General features: G+C 39.9%; 1 long non-coding RNA gene across 1 annotated transcript in view; it reads left to right on the top strand.

Moving 5' to 3' along the window:
* LOC145944201 (uncharacterized) overlaps positions 1–20,515 on the top strand; it is a 65,128-nt gene that overhangs the window by 28,706 nt on the left and 15,907 nt on the right. Inside the window, exon 5 of the long non-coding RNA XR_014426636.1 lies at positions 10,249–10,294. This is a non-coding gene — a long non-coding RNA (uncharacterized LOC145944201). The remainder of the gene's footprint in view (positions 1–10,248; positions 10,295–20,515) is intronic.

The raw sequence follows: 20,515 nt of genomic DNA, 5'->3' as shown, positions 1-20,515 counted from the left end.
ATCCGCGCTCGAAGGAGGAGAAGTGACGATATTTAACAATACACCCCGTGCGAATACGCCACGGAACCGGGACATGATCGTTTTGTGACACCGATGACCAATCGGCGCGAGAGGGAGGCGAACGCGCCGGTAATGGGAAAGCCATGCACACCATGCCATGCCGGCCCGATTCGCGCCACCCGCATAAAATTAACCGGCTCGCTCGCTCGCTCGCTCGTTCGTTTTAATTAACGAAACACACCGAGAGCGGGCATCGGCCACGGCACACGTCGATCTTCTCGACGCCGTTGCAAATGCGATCGCTCGGCCGTGCGCTCGGCCCCGGGAATTTGTAATGTCAATCATTTTTGTATGTGTATCTCGCGATCCGCGCATTTTACCGGCGATATGCGACATAAATCGAGAGCGATTACCAAAACGTTCGCGTTTGTAATATGCGTTATGATGTAACCTCTTTACTCAGTTTTTTTTTATAATTAACAGATACTTCCGTAAGATAAAAGATTATTTTACGGACAAATCCATTGGATCATTAAGAAAGTATTATAAAAACCGCCAATGAATTTTAAGAGTATATACATTTCTTAATTATCTAGCTTTTCACGATTAAATTTCTATTTTTATACTCGACCTTCGCGAAAATAATTGAGGATGCTCACAATCGTCGCGTTATTAATTTTAGTCATATTAGCATGAGGAATTTTCTTCACTTAAGATCGCAAAGGACTATGTAAGATCGGAATACGGCACGATGATGTCTCTATCCTTGATGAAGCGGTGTGTTACGTGTGTGAACGATGCAACACGTGTGCATGTAGATGCACGCGTTCGCGTTAGGGCACACGAGACGCCCTACGAGGTATGCAACATGCTCACAGGGTCACACGAGGTCAGCCAGTCACGGAGTTAATTAGACGCTGCGCTTCGGCAGCCGCTCACGTGGCACGAGACTCAGATATCAATCGTTCCTCTTACGCTCCTGGATGGACCAGAAAGCGCCCGGTTTTCTAGAAAAAAAAAAGGCAAAAATAAAACTACCTCTTCTTCGCTCTTCTCTCTTCTCTCTTCCACATTTCTCGTACTCTCGCTATCGCAACTCGACATATATCTGCGAAGAACGAAATCTTTGACCGAGAACAGGCCACCTAATTTTCCATATGACGCTTAATATTTTACATTCATACGGCGAATAATCTTTTCTAAAATAATATTTTTTATAACTAAAAGTTAATACACATGTGTATAATTGATTCATAAAAATGGACTTAAATCGAAATTTTAATATAAATCTTCTATAAATTAACAGCCAATATTATAACGCGTCTGACATTTTATTTTTCAATTTGTCTTATTTTCAAAATTTTTTGTCATTGTATAATTGTTGATTACACGTAGAGAGATCGTAAAACTTTTTGCGGCAAAAGCAGTGAATGCATTTTTTAGTAACTTCGCCCTGTTCTACTTTGCACCTTGATTATTCTGGCTAATTCGATGTTTGTCGTATGGCGGGAGATAGTAAAACGAAAATCACCTTTCTTCTTCTTTTTGTTTATCAACAAACCAGAGATCTTCTCTCTTTCTCGGATTCTTTTAACGCGCACGGCCACGAGCTGACTAACACACATTTATATGAACTGATTACATCGTTTTCTCAGCCTCGTTTAATCCGAAGATTCTTAATCGAAATCTTGAAACTCCGTCGTTTGTTCCGCCCTTAAACTTAATGCAACCGTTCGTTGATGTTCCAGAAAGAAAAGATTACGAAATCTAAGATTATCAAAGTTTGTACATTTATTCTAATTGACTTTGAAAATTTTAATTTATATTATATAATTAACTTTACTAGATTATATAATTAATTCAACTGAATATTTTTTAAACTTTTATAATGTCACAATAAATGATATGAATAATATATATCTTTAAATTATACATAAAATATACAATGAGATACATATGTAAAATATAATGTTAATAAAAATAAAAAAGATCTCTTAGACTGTATATAATATAAGAACTAAAAGATCTTAGCTACGCTATTTTTTGCCATTTGTCATCGAGAATTTTTCTTGGGATAAATATTTCGTCGTCGGGGAGGATACTTCATTAAGGCGAACGATAACGAGACGATGGTAGGATTCGAAGATCGTCGAAGCTCCTTCGTCGCGCGGATTTATTTCGGTGTTAAGAGTTTCGTTTATTTACCTCCGCTGCTATTCTGAACGTGCGAAAGTTACTATTACTCGCGATTCGTCGTGGCGCAAAGAGATAGCGATAGAGAGATTCGTCGGCGATCGTTTACGCGACGACGGGTTAAAGAGAGAGATAGAGAGAAGTAGAGAGCGAATCCTGACGGAGGGGTTGCGGATCCGCCGCCACCCCTACCGGGTCGTTGGAGATGGAAGCAATAGAGATCAACTAGTATGCAAATCGCATGTAAATATCGCTCACTCTCCCGGTACCGAAGCAAGCGAAGCCTCTCGCTCTATATCCCGCGCTCTCGATACGTCTTTTTCTCTCGTTTCTACTGCACTTGTCCGTTTCTACATCCCGACACCCTCTGTTTCTCTTTCTCTCTCTTGCCTCCGATAGTGGAGCATCGAAGAGAAGAAATCAAAGCCGGGACAAAGTAAGCACGAACGAAATCGTGACGGAATTCTTCCTCATTCCTCGTGCATTCGTTTTCAACCCCTCGTCGAAGTCGAGTGCCGCCAAGTTCTCTATACTATTCAGTTTTTCGACTCGTCCCGATATACCGGTGAATTTACGAGACACCGTATATTGCTGACGTTTAATATGTCGGCAAGAAAAAAAAGATATATGTTCTTGTGTGTTGGGAGCGTGTGTTTTCAGCATTTAAATTGGTGTTTTTCGAATCTTTTTTTTATTTGTATTTCAAATCTTAAATTTTCAATAATAATCGAAGATATCACGATAATAATAAAAAAAATTATCGAGTTTGCAAGTTGATTTTTATAATTAATTTTTCTTAAAATGAAGTATTTTAAGAAAGTAAGTTGAGAAAATTCTGACATAGAGTTTCTTCACAAAATTTCTTGCATTTTAACACAATTTTTCACGGGATAGCCCTTGCAGTTTTCAATCGTAAATGTGATATAAAGCTCTTTTCGACCAAGTATGACATTATTTCTCCGACTGTAATATCGAGTAATTATGCCGTTGTTAATAGAATTTGTTTTGCTAAAATAAAAAAAGAAAAAAAAACTCAGGCGTATCGTTTGAATTAATTTACAGATTATTCTCGAATTAAAAATATTATATTTTAATTTTTTTATTTCTTGTGATATATATATACAGGTACACTTTATATAGATTTAAGTCATATTGTTAAAAAAATATTTTGGATAATATTTTATATAAATATAATTTAAAATATTTTTCCATTTTTTTTAAGAACACTTTGGATTTAGAAGTTGCAAGAGTATCTCTACATTTCAGCACTTAAACGATGAATCGCCTAGCATTTTACAAACACAGGGGTGTTAGACGTATTCTCCGATCGTATTAAAGGGCTGTAAGCTTCCGAGAAGGGTTACGTGCCGATTACGTGCGCAATTTGCATATTGAACGCGTCGCGAGGCAGAACGGCGTGCTAATTTCCTCGGCTGGTCTGAGAAAAAAAAAATCGAGGATACTCGGTAAGCTTCTCTAGCACGGGTCTTAGCGCGCGCCAGTGTTAGTCGCGGAATTATATGATGACTTCTGTCTTATTTGGGGCGGCATCGCACACTCGTAGTGTGAGAGACCAGACTGCAAGGGATGGGACAAGTAAGACCTCTCTAACTCCAGGTATTTTCATCCTATATTCCTCGACCTCCGCAGGATTACTTCGAGAGACCCCGAGAACTTCTCCCTTTCTTACCTTTCTCCAGCCTCTCAGCTCTCATGCTTCTATCGACGCCATTCCCTCTCGCATTCTTCGAATTTACCATTCTTAAAATTTTCGATAAATCGATATTTTCGTCGAGACATCTCGGAACATTAATGTATAATTGATATCTATTTTCCTTTAATTTGCTCGTTAAAAATATGCTTGGAATGAAAGAATAAATAGTAACCTTTGCAATGTTTATTTTTTTTACTATTATTTTATATTTGAAACTTAATTTCAATATTCATTTCTTGTTATCTGAAAACCATGATTGTCTCATCTAAGATATGCTTATATTCGAATTTTCTTTCTTAATCTTTTTCTATTTTTAATCAATTGTATTTAGATATATTTTTATATCGTGTATTTTTCTTCAGAGGATTTTTTATACTAAATTATATTTTTATAATAATTTTCTTACTTTTCGTCATTATTACAATATCAGTTTGAAGAAGAACGCGGTAAATTTACGTGCATAAATTATTAGCAGTTAAGAGACACTTCGAGTCCAACTCGTGACGACGACGCGAGTGGTCCAACAATGAGTACAGATGTTCCCGAAAGAGAGAATGCCGAGATTTCGGAATAACGGAGCGATAGTTACAAGTACGGATTCGGCAAGGAGGCCGCATTTTCTATGCAAAAGAGTTGAAAACGCGGGTTGGTGGAAACTGTGCGGTTGACGGGGGGAGGAGGGGAAGAGGGTATGTAGCGGTTGCAGCCGACGGCACGTTTTAATAATGCCTTCTCTCCGACAGGGTGGAGCGAGGAAGAAGTTTAACGAAGATTGTGCCAGATACTTTTAATTGCTATTCCTCTCTCCGCTGCCGTCGTCGTCGTTGGGCGACGCCGGAAAATGAAGGGAGAGTCGGAGGACTGCAAACCACCCCCATCCCTTCCTCCCCCACTTTCCAGCTTTTTTATCCCGTGGACCCTCGTGATTTTATCGTCCTTGTATCCTCTCGACTCCCGTCCGCCGAAGAGGTTTGTTATTTCAGCGGCGGATAGGCGACAAAGGAATTAATCGGGTCGTCTCGTTCTCCCCCTTCCTCTTTTTCCGTCTCTTCCTCCTTCTCCTCCCTCCTTTTAGAGCCTCGCGGGCCCTCGCTCTCAAGTGCCGTCAATTAAATTGAAACGTTAAAAACCAGATAAATTGAAACGGCAAGAATCTACCAGCCTCTCGCGATTTTCTAGCTAATATAATGTTCTAATAACATTCTATCGTAAATTATTATTAATTAATCCCTTGTTGATGATGAATAAATCGTAAAATTGGAAAAATAAAAGATTAATAGTAAGATATATTATTTTTTTTTATTTATTTTACAAAGAAATTATGATATATATTATTTGTTGATTTGTAATGCAATACAGATACGCCAAAGAGCTTCTATATTGCGATTGTATGTACATCGCAACTAAAAAAAAATCTGCGGTCTCTCGCAGCCACTTCGCGTATTATGATTTCACTATGTGCGGTACCGTGCGGAGCGACTTCAGTACGCACAATAAAGCGAAGGCTCACGGGCGGATATAATGCGAAGTCTAAAAATCAAAACACATTAATCTCGGGCACGTGGCGCGGGTCGCACGCTGGTAACAAAACAGCGTGTACCCCGCCTCGCGTGGCCCTGCATTGACGTATTCGTCGCTTCGGGGGACGACAGTCACGATGACGCCTAAATTGTTCGACTATTTATACTATTTATCATTTACTACTCTTTAAATAGAATGTATAGCGTGTTACGTAATACACGTCGAGTTTGTTTGGAAAATATTGGTCGGCACAAGATATAAAATAATATAAATTTCTGGGAAAAACCTGCTTCTTTAAAATGATATTTTAGTTGATTGAAAAAAATTTAGAGATTGAATTTTCACACACGAAAATCTTGATTGTTCCACGCAGCAAAATGTTTATCGCGCCGGATATACATATAGATTTCGAGCAATTGCGACGAATCGGACTAATCTGTCAACGCGATGATCATGAATCCTGGAAACTGATGGACAGGATCAATAGATCTTCCATAGCTCGAGAATCGGGATGTGTTCACGGTGCGGCGCGATTCTCTCCCTTGTACCACGTGGACCTTTATGAGCCACCCTATTCTGTCCCCATACAGCTCTCTTACTCCGATCGACAATGTCAAAGGGAGGTATTTAGCAATGGAGGGTCAATTTATCGGGGTGTGATTTTCTGTAGCCGAGCGGTCTGTTCGTTTGTGTGAGCATTAAAAAGAACGGAAACATCGAAATATATTAGAAATATTGAATTTTTTTCTGATAACGAAGATATTTCTATAATAATATAATAATATAAAAAGAGACACGATGAAAAAATCTGGAAATTTTATTATAATGATATTTAGTACACAGTTGTCCTAAAAGGTTTACAATGATATTATCTAAAAATTATTTAATAAAACTGTTTATAACTTAAATAAAATACCTTTTTTTATATCTTAATTACACACTCATTAATCATTAAGAAGACGCATTGAAAAATAATTTCTTTACATTTTATACATACAGCTAAAAAAATCCAACACTCCTGTTTCTTAGAATTCATTATATCTTTAATTAATTATTTTGGTATATCTAAACACAAGGTTTATTGACAAGTTGATATCTTTATAATGACTTGCGCGCAAGTCAATTTCTAGATAAGGATAATATTGCGTGATAATGTTGCTAGTGTCGCGAATTTTTTTCCTCGTACGCACGTACACGTAGAAGATGCATGTGCGACGCGCTTATCTAATTCAATTTGGCAATATCATGCCCATTGAGAGAATAAATGATTACCGCGAAGATATATGAAGTTATCTGGTCCCGCGGGACGCGTAAATTGCCATTACCCGCTGTTCCCCATTGGAAGAAAGAAAGAGAGAGAGAGAGAACGCCCGCGGCTTTTTAGGGCCCCACCCCGCTTCGGTGATCTTAATTATTAATCGCACTCGTTCATCAAGCCAATCGGCAACGGTTCGCCCGTCGGTTATATCTCAAATATATCGCGTATCGCTGAGTACGTGGAATACTGTACTGAGGGTAATCGGAGAAATTCATCTATTTCCGCGATCGTTTCTTCGTCGGTGATTTATGACGGAAACTAATGGACGAAACTGGAGAAAAGAGATGTGTATTTAAGGAAATACTCCAAGTTGTGCAATATGGATGATGATGATACGCGAGAGATAAAAGATAAGAAAGATGTATTAAAGTTGCATTAGAAACTGCTTTGGATCTTCTTATTTTGACAATAAATAAAATCTAATTAAATGATACAATATTTTGTTGGTAATCAATTTGGATTAAACTGTAAAAGAGCTTAATGGATAATTTCTTAGATTATTTTTACAACTTTGAGATTATATGAGATTTAGAATTATATTTGAATTAATGCATAAAAACTAAATGTATGTAAAAAAATATTACAATTTTATTTTTTGATTTTTTGATCACGCATAGTTTTTCAACAAAACTAATTATTTAAATATTGACAGAAGTAGTTATTTGGAGAGTTACATTATAATTTTAATATATCTCTATGTGTAAATACAGTTGCTATAGATATAAACAGATATTGCAAAGTAATGATTTATCGAAACTGTCAAATACGCGATTTTCGGCAAATCCGTGCATCGCTCGGCGATCACGAGGAGGATGACGATCAGAACTAAGTTTCGTGGAGGTTTACGATGAGGGTGGAACAAAGAGGGATGGGAGTTAACTGTGGCAGGCTTTTTGGAGGGGTGCTGATGGAAAATCGTGACGGTAAGAGGGGGCGCAAACAATGCGTCGAAGATTTAGCGTGACACCGATGGTGTAAAACCAGTTTGTGCATTCGCCGAATCGCCAAACGATTCGTAAAGAAAAATCATTGATGCGATTGCTCGTCATTATTCAGCGCGATCGGTAGAGCCAACACTTTTGGATAATTTTTATTCTTGTTTCAACTTTTATTTTTTTCAATCGAGCAATTAAAAATATAATAGAAACTTGTTTTATATGTTCTTTTATTGTATTAAATTTTTTCGCTCTACACTCGCTCACTAAATAATAAATTTATTTTCGTTTAAATGAGAGATTTTCATTATAAATAAATGCGCTTATTTCGGAGGCAGAACAAAAATAAATGATCTTTACATTACCAGAAAATTAGCCAAACGTTTTTCACAATTCTTGACAGCCAGAGAAAAAACGGGCTGTAGTATCATCGATCAATTTTTTACTTATTTCGGGCGCGACACCCCGATTCACAAATCTCCTCCGCTAAGTACGGGGTTCCAGACGAGGAATCGAGGGGGTTATAGCCCCCCTTCGCTGTCCCGATCATGCGTGAAAAACAGAGGGGTCTATTGTAAGCTCGTCCTGTGGCTAATGCGACTGTCGTCGTCCTGCTGAAACCGGGTGCAGGCACAGGACCTCGTTCTGGCGAACATTAGCCAACGGTCGTTTACCTCGAAAATCCTTCTAGGATGCGTACGTTGGGTTCCGCCTCGTTACAAGCGAAATTTTTTCAGCTGTACTTTCGCACGAAAGTCGAGAACTACTCTTACGATTGCGAGTCACGCGCTTGAAAAGTTGTCTCGTGTTAAATTGTAGTTGGAATTTTTGGAAATTGTACGAAGATAGAGAAAAGATAGCGGTTCACTATTGGTGTTACGTGCATTGACTTTGAAACGCGAAGAAAATAATATTTGAATTGCTCTATGTGAAATTTAATTAATTGTAAAAGGTAACAAAATTAGTCGACCTCAAATAAATATATTTCTTGCTAGTTTGGTCGACTAATTTTGTTACCTTTTATTTTTTCTTCGACTAGCGACTCAAAAGTATTTTAATTATTATTTTTTGTGCTCCTGGACCTAATTATGGAGCCCACACACATCGAAGGTTTTTTCCAAACAGTTTGACAACAATACTACGATTCTTTTGAAATCATAGATCAATTATGATGATTGATTTGTGAGCTTTATATTCTATACGAAATTTACTGTCACTTGATAATGACCACAACCACATGGTCGAAACGTCGTGATTTTCAAATAAATATATTTCTTGCTAGTTTGGTCGACTAATTTTGTTACCTTTTATTTTTTCTTCGACTAGCGACTCAAAAGTATTTTAATTAATTAATTGTATGATAAATTGTTTTCCTTGATTCTCTTCTCTGTTTAAGGTGAATGACGTTTAATTAATTTTTTTTAACAGAGTATCAAATTCGAAATATTGCCAAATATTTTAAATAAAGACGATAATAAATTTAAGATTATCATCTTCGAAAAAATAGATATTTATTCTCTTTTTCTCCGTTTGAGTTACTATCTCCATATTATTTGCATATTGAATCATAAATAGATTCCTTGCTGCAAAAAACGCAAACCACACCTTATTTCTGGTTCATATCTGGTTCATATCTGACTTATATATTCGATGCGGGCGCGGAGAAGGGAATAATATTCGGCGTAGAGGGAGTCGGTTGTTCTTTTAACGCGGCTTTAGAGGGGGTCCTTTATGCTGACACAAATATCGCTTATGCCGACGTCGCGCCGCTGTTTTGGTAACCCATCGAGCATTGTGCCTTCCAAGGCCGTGTGTACCAAACACCGAGTTCTGTGTACCCAGCAAACACGGCCGTCACGTGGCACCCCGAGCCCTTCCGCAGCGCGGCACCGAATCCGCGGGCTCCCCTTTAGGGATTTACGCAACTGCACCGTTACATTCCCCGCGTTTCGGTGTCGGTAGCCAGTCCAAGTCTCTTCCCGCCGGATACCGAGAGCTTCATTCACGGCGAGAAGCTGTGTATCTCCCTGTCCTGGACCTCTCGCAGGGCGCGGCGGGTAGCGGCAAACACACGTGCGTCGTGCTCTTTGCGTCAGCTTTGTTTGCGCGAGTCGCTCGTCCGAGCGAGTAATGATCGGATGGGATTGGATGGAATTGATTGAAAAGGCTTTTGCTACGTAAAATTGTAAAATTTTTCTTTTTTTATCTCTCTCCATATAAATGGCATATATATTGAAATGAATGGATTGGTTTACGATATAAACATATTTGAAGATAACATATTCTTATAAATACATACATGTAATATAACTAAAAGAACTTTAAAATATTTTTAAAAACATATGATCAATTAACTCTAAAATTCTCATAATATTATAATATAATATCTTTTGTAACTTATTTTAATTAAGAAAGTATTTTGCAGTGCTCATTTTTGGAGCACATTTATACTTATTTTATATTATATATATTGAATACAAAATTTGTTGCAATACGTACAATAATAATTTGTTGAAATTATTTATTTTGAACTTTGCTATAATAGATCTTATATTTGTATGTTACAGATCTGCCTAGTCTGTTTATACGTCAACTTCGCTGTTGCATCGACCGGTGAGTGACAAATTTTTATTTTATGGTAAAAAACGCCAAGTATATATAAGTATATATAAGTTTTAATATGTAGCTTATATATATTAATATTATGTCGGTTTTAATATATCTTTTAATATGTGTCTTAAATTTTTATTTGTTACATACAAGTATGGATACTTTTTATGTACTTGGTTGTTTTTACCTTTTTTTTTTAAAAAGGTTTTTTATATATGTGTCTTGTATATTATTTGTGAACTGCGCATATATCTTGAAAATCAACGCAATTTAACTTTATATTTAATCTATCAAAATACAGTTTTTTGCTCAAAACGACAAATGCAAATTTATTTAGTAAGGCACAATTTAAACTTTTACACATACGCTATATATCTCTACGATTTCTAGTAATAATGATCTTTGCACAATATATACGATAAAATATAGCTGCTCGATTCACGTAATTAAAATTAAATTGCGTCCAATAAAGATGAAATTAAAGTGGCTTACATCACGAAATAAAAACTACGGCGATAACGAGGGATTTGCGCCCGTTCCCCTCGCACGATAGTGATTTAAATGGGTGGGATTACAAGGTTAATGTAACAAAATTTTTATGCTAATACATCGCGACTTTTATGACTGCACCGAGAGATAAACACATAGGCAGAGAGTTCGCTTCCCTCTTCGCGGATCTCTCTCGAAAGGGAGTTTGAAGTAGAGAAGACGCGGAACCTCACTGGAAAGTGATAAATAACGTCGTCGTGCGGCAAAATCGTCCGTGACGGAGGGTTTTCGAAAAGGGCACACGCCATTACCTCCGACGTGTCTGCGGAGCGACAAGCTCGACTACTTCGACTACCAAGAGCGGCGACGTCAATGATGGTGGCTCGTCATAGTGAATATTCCACTCGTATGGAAAATGATCGAGGCAGAGGGTTCTAGATGAGATCGGACGAGGAAAGGGGACTCGGAGGGGTGGGAGGGAGGATAGGAGACATAGGTCATCCGAGAGAAAGAAGAACGGAGAAAAGAACGTGAAGAATGGTAGGGGGGAAACGTTTACCCTTCGACCGAAAATGAAAATTGTATTGTTGGACGCCCTTATAAGAGGGCAGAGAGCCCGGCATTATATCCGCGTTAGCGAGCGTCATGCCTGCGATACGAAGACCGCGGTCAACTCTCTCTCTTTCTCGATAGCCATCAATGCGCGTCATCAATAATCGCTCGTCTGACAGCTCGGCCGATTCCAGCCAGCGGGAGTCTTTCGAGGATTTCGATTCACCCGGATCATCCGGTAAACATCGCATGCTGGGAATGGTTACTCGCCGATTCGTAATCAAGCGCGGACGATCTTTGCGGCGATTAATTAACGCGGATACTCTAATCGCTTCTATTTATATACTTACTCTTTACGCGTGATACGTTTATTTTCTCTATACTTTTTTTTATCTAATCGTAAGATACACTCGTATCTTAAATAATTCTTAAATGTTTTAAACATTGTATCTGTTCTTTGAGAAGTAGAAATAATAAGAGAACCGGAGAGTAATTCAAGAGCATAAGATAGGATATCAGGCGAGAAATGGTCGGAATAAAGTATTATGATATTCGTATTCAACGAGCATGTGCTAGAAACGTATTCGTCGGTCAAGTAAGTAGTTTTGCTGGAAAAATAAACGCGGGATATATCGAAAAAAGAAAAACAGATTTAATTCCGCGAGCAGGAGCCAACTTGTCCGCCTTCGACGATTCCCTCAGGCGAATTTGTCCCTCTTTGCCGAAAAGTTTGGCGATTTATTCTCTACTTTCTCGCAAGCAGCATGGATATATCTTTTTGTATCAATATGCTGAATGTTTATGGAGAAGCTTCCAGATTTCTACTTGAAGTGCTATAAAACACGCAATGCATCCACGTTAGATATTATTTGAACGAAATTTCCGCCTGTATTTTTCGAAGTATAAATTATATCGTTAGTTAGTTGATTAGTCTTTACGTGACCAATATTTTATAATCGCTAAAACTTTGTAAAACATTTTTTTCACATTTATTATCTCGGTGCATATCTTGAGTCAGTCGAAGAGAGGGATAATCGTTTTTCGAATAACGGCAATATCGGAAAATATCGGTGAATTTTGAAGAAATACACCTGACGCGCTTCTCCGTTAATGCCGAGATCTCCACACGTGCTGAAGGATATTAAGTCGAAAGGGGCGGGATATGAGGTGTAACAAAATCGCGCGGGGAAGCGGCAGAAAGAGAGGGTGGTATCGAAGAAGAGGATGCATGTTCCGTCTCGCGTACACGACATCGATCTTCATCCATCAGCCGCTCCTTCGTTTTTTCTTTTTTTTTTCCCCCCATTAGACGAGGAGGATTCTACTCCTGCGGTTTTCTCGCAGCAAGAACGCCAGATGTACCGTCACCGATCGCGGTTGCCGATCGCGCGCGCGAAAGAGAAGTTTTCGTGTCGGCGTAACATTGCGATTCGTCATCGCGATAGCGTCAAGTCGAACGTGGAAAATGTCTTCACGCGTGATCGCCTTCACTCGTCACTCGGATTCACTCGGTTCCCTCCTGGTTTCGTGATCGGCGAACGATTCGATTTCGCTTGACAGCGTGCAAACGATAAATCGCCGAAACAACGATTTATGATTGGATTGGTGTCTCAATTCGCACTTTCGTTGGAAATTAAATTTGTAAAAAAGCATCTCTGCTACGATGTAAATTATCGCGCAAAATTTACACGCTATTTCTCGGGTAATTAGTCGTTCCGAAAGAATATCACTTAATGAAAACGAGTGTGCTAAGCTAAGCGCGATGCGCTTGAATCGTTCGGCCATATCTGTCGTATCGTCTCGCGATCTCATTAATTTTCGGCAGCAATAAAAGCGGGAACGCGCCGCGTCGGTCCGCAAATACACGCGTGAGACGGGCACGCCCAGGACACGCGTCCTGCTCCGAGAGAAACGACCACGTAGCGTAAGATAGAGAATGGGAGAGACGAACGACACGGGCTGCGTCAGATAAAGAATCGGGAATAAATGCTTTTTGCCATTGCTCCTCTTGTTTGCCTTCGGTATTTTGCCCGGGAGGGGTGGGCGTGCGTTTGTAAGGGCGAGAGACCGTGTCGATTGATGACGATGCTGATCGCAGTCGAAGAAGAGAGAAAGAGAGAACACACGGGAGTCACTCGGTACCATTGTAAGCGGCACGTGCCGTCGCGATATAAAACGAGAGCGGCCGTCGGCCGTAACGTAGTCGACGGTGTTTAGTATCGAAAGAGAGAGAGAAGCGAGAGTATATTGGCAGCCGTCGTCGTTACAATGGCTTCTCTCCGTGCGAGATATACGAACGGAATTAATTAATTGATACCGGCATCGTGATCCGGCATCGAGCAAGGGTTACGTAAGCACCGTGGAAAAAGCATGCCCACGTATCGATGTTGACGTCTCGAGGGAGAGTTGGCTCCGTCGGCTTGCAAAATGTTCAGCGCGACACGTCTCTCACGCGTCGTTGATTTTCGATTGGTGATTTAAACAAACGAATGCAATTGATGATCCAAGTGGCTCGTTATCGCGATAGGAGAAAGCTCGATAATAATGTAAAAATGAAAGAAAATTTGAATTTATTCTCTATGCACGACACTAGTGAAAACTATCAGTCGTAGTATTTTTTCTAATAAGAAAAGAAAATTATATATAACTTTTTTAGAAACAAAATATATTTTATATATATATATATATTTTTTTTTTTGAGCGTATAATATTAGCGATCCTGTTGCCTTCCGTAAAGAGAACACTCGATCGCGAAAAACCGAGTTTCCTTCGGAGAACGTAAAGGCAAAGCTAATCAGGAGCGAGTCCGCTTCTCGTCGCCGGCGAAAAACTCGTTACGCATTCAGCGCGGCATCGAGATTATCATATCCCCTGGATCCTTTGACGAGAGGACACTCGATCCTCGACGCGAAAGACAGGAAAAATATAAAACTTGAGGAGTCGTCTCCGGAACGTGCCCCAGTACGGCGTGGCCCAGAGATGACTACCAGGGAACGTCGCGCGCGACTTCCAGCCTAGGATGACGGCAAAAAGCTCGTGCAATGAATAAAAATCTTTTGAAGTATCGCTAGGTGCAAATTAACGCATAATCGTCAAACGTAATGAGACGCCGGTCGTCGGCGTCGCGCGAAGCCGGCCGCCGGAACGTTTCTCGACCCATCATCCATCCTGACGAGCCTTCCGCCCCGGGAAACTTTGATTATTTTTATAATGACTTTGGTCCGCGTCGGCGGATACCTTTGCCACCCTATATTGCGCGCACACCGTCGTTCAAATCCTCCCTTTTCTCCGAGCGCGCTTCTTCGTCTCTCGACGACGTGAGCACGATTCTCGATTTCATATTTTTGTATTAACCAATTACGTTATATAACTAAATGTATGAGATATTTAATTGGAATTTTAATTAATTCTTTAAGTTAATTATTACGGCTAAAGTTAATTATTATTAGCAATCTTAAGATTGCAAAAATATCAAATCACACGCGTTTAGTTAAATGTAACGCGAGCTCCCGGTTTCTCGTTCCAGTAAGTAGTTCTCGCCCTTTTATAAAGGGTATTTTCCAAAAGCGTTAGACGCGTCGCGTAAAAACGCAATAGATTGGAAACCGCATTTGGTTAGACGTCGATCACCCTCGTTCTGCTTCTCTCTCTCTCTCTTTTTTACCCTCGCTTTCTCGCATTATCGTGTTCCCGGTATTGCACTCGGGCTATTAACTAATGCCAGCACCCCTGTTGAACGCAACGCCATACGTGCACCAGTCAGCGAGCCGACCGACCGACCATCCAACCATCCAGTCGGTCAGACAGGGTGGCGCAGAACCACGCTGGTAGGACATGCTTGCTGCGACGGGACAGTTTAAGCCCTGATATATCGCCCGCCGACACTCCCAACTTCTGTCGCCGTTTCTGTAGCGCTTTTTTGTCGCGGTGAGGCACGGGCTGACCATATGTCCACGGAAACCGAGATCCCCATCGGGCGCGCGTTCCACGCGGATTCTCGCCCCCGTGTACAGAGGATAGTTGTTGCACGTTGTATCGATGACGTCCTGAACGAGCACGTTGCACGAGAACGAACCCTCGTCGCGATATCGCTTTGTAATTTATTTCTTTGAATTTCCGAGAGTTTCTTAATGATTACAAGAAATATATTGTTAATTTCTTAATGACTAACTTTCTTCAGCATTAATTTTACACGTCTATAGAATAGCTAGTTTTCTTTAACTGTGTTTAACAATTTATTACGGATATAGTAATCGAGCATAGAAATGTATGTGCCGAAGGGGTGTTAAAAAGTATTCTTATTTGCTCCCTTGGCGAGATCGAATCTCCTTTGAACTCCGTTGAAACAACGTTTACACGCTCGAACGATCTCTCGCTCCTTCACGCTTTTGGATTTTCGGGTACGTAGGCGCTTTTAAACGGGCTTAGATAAGCCATAGGCTCGAGAACCCTACTTCGCACGTAACAAATGATGCCACATGTTCGAATCTTGACTCCCTTTCCTCTCTCGTCGATACATCCGACGGACCCGCGGGGCACTCGACTCGATGCCCGGGGACGTATGGGGTCCTCGCCTCTCGTAATTTGTACGGTGATGCTCACCGAGACAGAGAGAAAGAGAGAAAAGGATAAAATATATAACAGACGGAGAGAGACAGCGACAATTTGCACGGGGCTAACTGCCGCACTGGGACCATTCTCAACGATCGCGAATCGAATTCTTCCTACTTAGCTGTTAATGGTACCTTATGTCAGCATTGACGAGATTCCGACGAAATACGAAGGATATTAATATATTACTTAACACGTATCTCATCAGGATATTAATAACTCGAATCTATCGATTCGCATTGTTTGTTTGATTGAAACAAATTATATAATATTTATGTCACGAATTTAAAAATAATATACATAAAAAGCAGTTTCATATTTTAACGTCAATATTTGAATATTGAGAAAATTAATTCTTTATTAAAATATTGAAAAATGAATTAATTATATGAATTATAATTTGTGAGCATATTATTAAAATATTTGCTAATTTATCATTTCATTGAGATATTATTGTGTTTTGATTAAAAAGATACTATTATTAAGATATTTGCTATACTCTCGAATATTAGTTTTATTAGAAAATTTATCTGGCAAGCAGATTCTCGGACGTTTTCTATGGTCACATATATATTATTCGAGAAAAGGAAAACAAATCACATAACGCGCGATATTGCGAACAACACTTGTCCGAGGAGAAACCGGTGAACGAGATAGCGTAACTGATGTCGACGGACGGAGGCCATTGAGTCAGACAAACGTACGAATCCCTTCCAATCTTATTCCTGCTCCTTTCATCCTATTGTCGTCGGTCAGCTCAAGTGCCACCGGCTCGCAGGTGAAGATCCGTCATCGCGAGCCGTTTAAAAAGACTAACCGATTGCCGGCCGTTTATCAAACATTTACGAATACGCGACAGAGAGAGCGGTTGGGTGACCCGAGGTGTCGCCGTACCTTTTCTGTATTGTTCCTGTTTGTCTCTTCCGCTTTCAACCCGCGCCGCTTATTGTTACTAATTCTGACATATGTGCGTGTGGCTCACAAAAGCGCCGATCGCATTCACGAACGCGTTGCTTCGTAATTTTTTCCGAGAGTTCCGCGCGCGGAGGAACCCGCGAAAGATGTGAGCATGAAAATCTCAAGAAATTGTCTTGATATGATGAATATATTGACTGTGGGTGGTCTAATATAATTCTCCGTCGGAGATAATCAATAATTTTTAGATTTGTCAACGAATTTTAATTGTCGATATAAAATCTTCGAAAAAATGTGCCTCTGACATTTTCTACATGGACGAGAATTCACAGGTTTTGATCGATTAATCTCTAAAAGGGAAATTATACTTATTTATATATGTTAATTTTTATAGTTATTTATTGGTGATCATAAATGTTGATTGATATTGCATTCAGCCGTAAAATCGTTATCCGATCTGGGAAGATACGTCGTTCGAGTTCCACGAAAAATAATCAGTGAACGGATGTTGGCAATTTTTTGGCGGCTCAACTTGAATATATTTCGGCGTGTACTTTGTCATGCTTTTATTGTATTCTTGATTAGCCATCGCATTTTCTTTGATCAATTTACAGCGATATATCTATTGAATATATAATTAAAAAGACGAAATTTATCTTTATAATACAACACGATAAAAAAAGATGCTAATTTAATATATGCATATTTTGCGTATGATTTATAATATTAATATATATATATATATATATAATTTAATATTATAATATATATATATGAAATTTAACACTATAATTGATTGCAAGGTTGTATCGTATCGCGATTTCTGTTGCGAATTGCGACATAACGGATGAGCAAACGACAAATAAACAATTCCATTACATTTATCAGATAATGAAAGGACAACGATAAAACTGCAATAGCGTGTAAGCGCGAGGAAAATCTAGAGTAGTCGACGGCGAGAGAAGGACAGTCCCTTGTAGGATAAAGAAAGACCCACCGTGTATCGTACTCGTTCTCTCCCCTTGTCATTAATACCAGGCGACTGTTACATATGGATGAGAAAGCTGGGTTAGGCCAGGACAGTACGCGGAACGAGACGAAAACGAAACGGGATATATAGGGAAGCGAACTCATCGACTAAAAGCATCCGCGCGGCCGAAGTCGTTTCGGTTTATTCTCGAATCTACGCCGTCATGGAAACTCCTGACTCGTGAAGAGCAAAGGGAGGAGGGTGCCACTCGTCACGAAGACGAGATGGACGGAGATAAAGCGAGTGCTCTTGACGTTTACCTTCGGTTTAAATTATCCCCGCGATCCTGCGCAACCGAGAGGAGGAAAGGAAGTTTTGTCATTCGCCGATTTCTCTTAGCCTCTCTTGGAGTCGCTTGATTTTCTCGACAAAAGAAAATCGAGAGAAGTTGAAGTAGACTCTTGTATCTTTAGCTTGAATTTTTGCAAAGGATAATTACAATTTATTATTAGTACGATTGTACGATACATCCGTTTCAACGACATGCACCTCGGTAATTTCTTTACAAGAAACAAATATATTTGCATGGCGCAGTGTCTTCAACTCTATAAAGATATTGTACGAGATTTAGTCAAATAAAATTGTTATATATTTTTACGCGCGAAAATTAGTAATCTAAATTATATATCGATTATCGATTTCCCGCTAGCAGATTTGTCGACGTTGATCAGTCACAACCACTTCGTTCGCTCCGGAAGGGTTTAACATTGCGATAACTTAAAACGAGAACGAAGTACGCGCCCTAGAATTCATCCGAACCCGCAACCTCCGTTTCTCTCCGCGAGAACGATAAATCTGTGCGCACGCCGTATATCTTGGTGTCCGGTTCAAGGGGGAGTAAACGTAATATAGGTAATGTTCTGGCCAGCTACTTAACAAATTGCTACAAATTGCGGCGGGCGTTTAACCGTCCGGCCAAATCTGTGGCTTCCTATATTCCTCCGGTTCTTGTCCCCCACCCTCTCCTGTCTCATTTCTCCGTTCGCACACGCCGGCGTTAGCTTCAGCTTTCGTCGGCCGAACCAACGATACGGTGGTGACCACATGGTGCTCCCATATGTCCACACCACCACGATGGTACTCACCCTAATATCGTCCGCTGTCCGTCTGCGGGGTGCAGTAGCGACGTCTGGAAGATGGAATCGGGAGAGAGAGAGAGAGAGAGAGAGAACGAGAGGCTGGAGGAAGAGGCTTACGAGAGATATCGGCGAAGGGCGTTCATCTCCCTTTCGAGAACGAGGAGCAACACGATGATCCCGTTGGAGAAATGTTTGTTTGCGGGTTCGCCGATCTCGTTAAGTCACGGCGGATTGGCAGCTACGGCAAATTCGTGCCGGTTCATTGATGCTGAGAGCTCACCGCGGGTGTGGTCCGCCGCATTCCGGTCTGGCGAAATGAATGGGCGATTTAGTAAATGACTATTATTGTATTAGTTTAGCGTAAACGAAAGGAGACTATTTCCTGAAGTAACGGTAGATTAGATCCCGATGTATATACAGCTCAGCAGAAAGAAATGAAATTGCAACAATCTTGGAAGAACCAAGCACAATATATAATTATATAATTAAATGTGAAGTGTTAGTTAACTTTGAAATTAACTATCGAAATTATAACTCGCGAATGAACTGAAATTCTAGAAAAACTATAATCATCCAAGGCGCTACGAGTTTCTGCTTTTAACATTACGCTCTTTTTAACATTACTAGCTGTAATAACGTAGCTTACATTGCACGTTAAATATCGTGGTGGTAATCATCTTAGCAAATTACCGCGCGTGTTCATCATCATTGACGTCGAACGCAAAACATATTTTCCAGAGATGCCCTCGCGGAATGGGTGGCTCGTTCTTTTCAGAAGACGTTACCGCCAGAACGGCACCCGAGCCGGATATATTCCGGCGAACGCATCATTAATCGTCGCTCGACAGCGCGAGGCGCTCTAATGACGCTTTAAAGGCGATACCCCCGAGCCAATCAGCGGCAATTGCGTGCCGGCCACGGATCGGCCGGGTTAATTTCACGGGTATTTAACGCGGTTTCGCTTAACAATGATTCAATCAAGTCGGATTTATTTTGCCCGGGATTCGGCGCTTGTCGGCGGCACGAGGCACTCATTAAAGCTTTCCACTGTGTGGAGAGAGAAACGCCTCCAAGCCTTTTATCGAGAGCGCGTTAATTTGACACTACCGCGCTTTTGTACGCACGATTCTATCGATTTTATGTAGTGCTCGTGTCACTTGCACAATAACAAAAATATCGCGTGAGTAATTTTATTTTCTTACAGGCAAATTAATTACGAATTAATCGAGTCTAAATTAAAATTTTGAGATCGCATATCGCGGAACGATTCGCAATATTTTTTTTCTTTACACATTTGTCATAATTTTGCAATAATTTTTAATTTTTCAAAAGTGCAAATGAATGCTTGGTATAATAAAATAGCGGAGGTTATTATTATTTCTATTGTTAATAAAATTTTCGTTAGTTTTTCTTTAGTTTCTCTATTTTTTCGAGATATTTATCATTAGAATAAATTTGTTTCTCGCGGGAGAGATTCTTTATTGTTCTATAACTGAATTGAACACACACATTCTAGATTATACATATTCTTGATTTATTTAAATCGCT

Source organism: Prenolepis imparis, unplaced genomic scaffold, assembly GCF_030444845.1.
Source record: "Prenolepis imparis isolate NDT839.2.m4 unplaced genomic scaffold, iyPreImpa1.0 SCAF_12, whole genome shotgun sequence".
Taxonomy (NCBI): Eukaryota; Metazoa; Arthropoda; class Insecta; order Hymenoptera; family Formicidae; genus Prenolepis; species Prenolepis imparis.
Note: the sequence above shows the minus strand (reverse complement) of the source record. Positions and strands in the feature narration are given on the sequence as shown.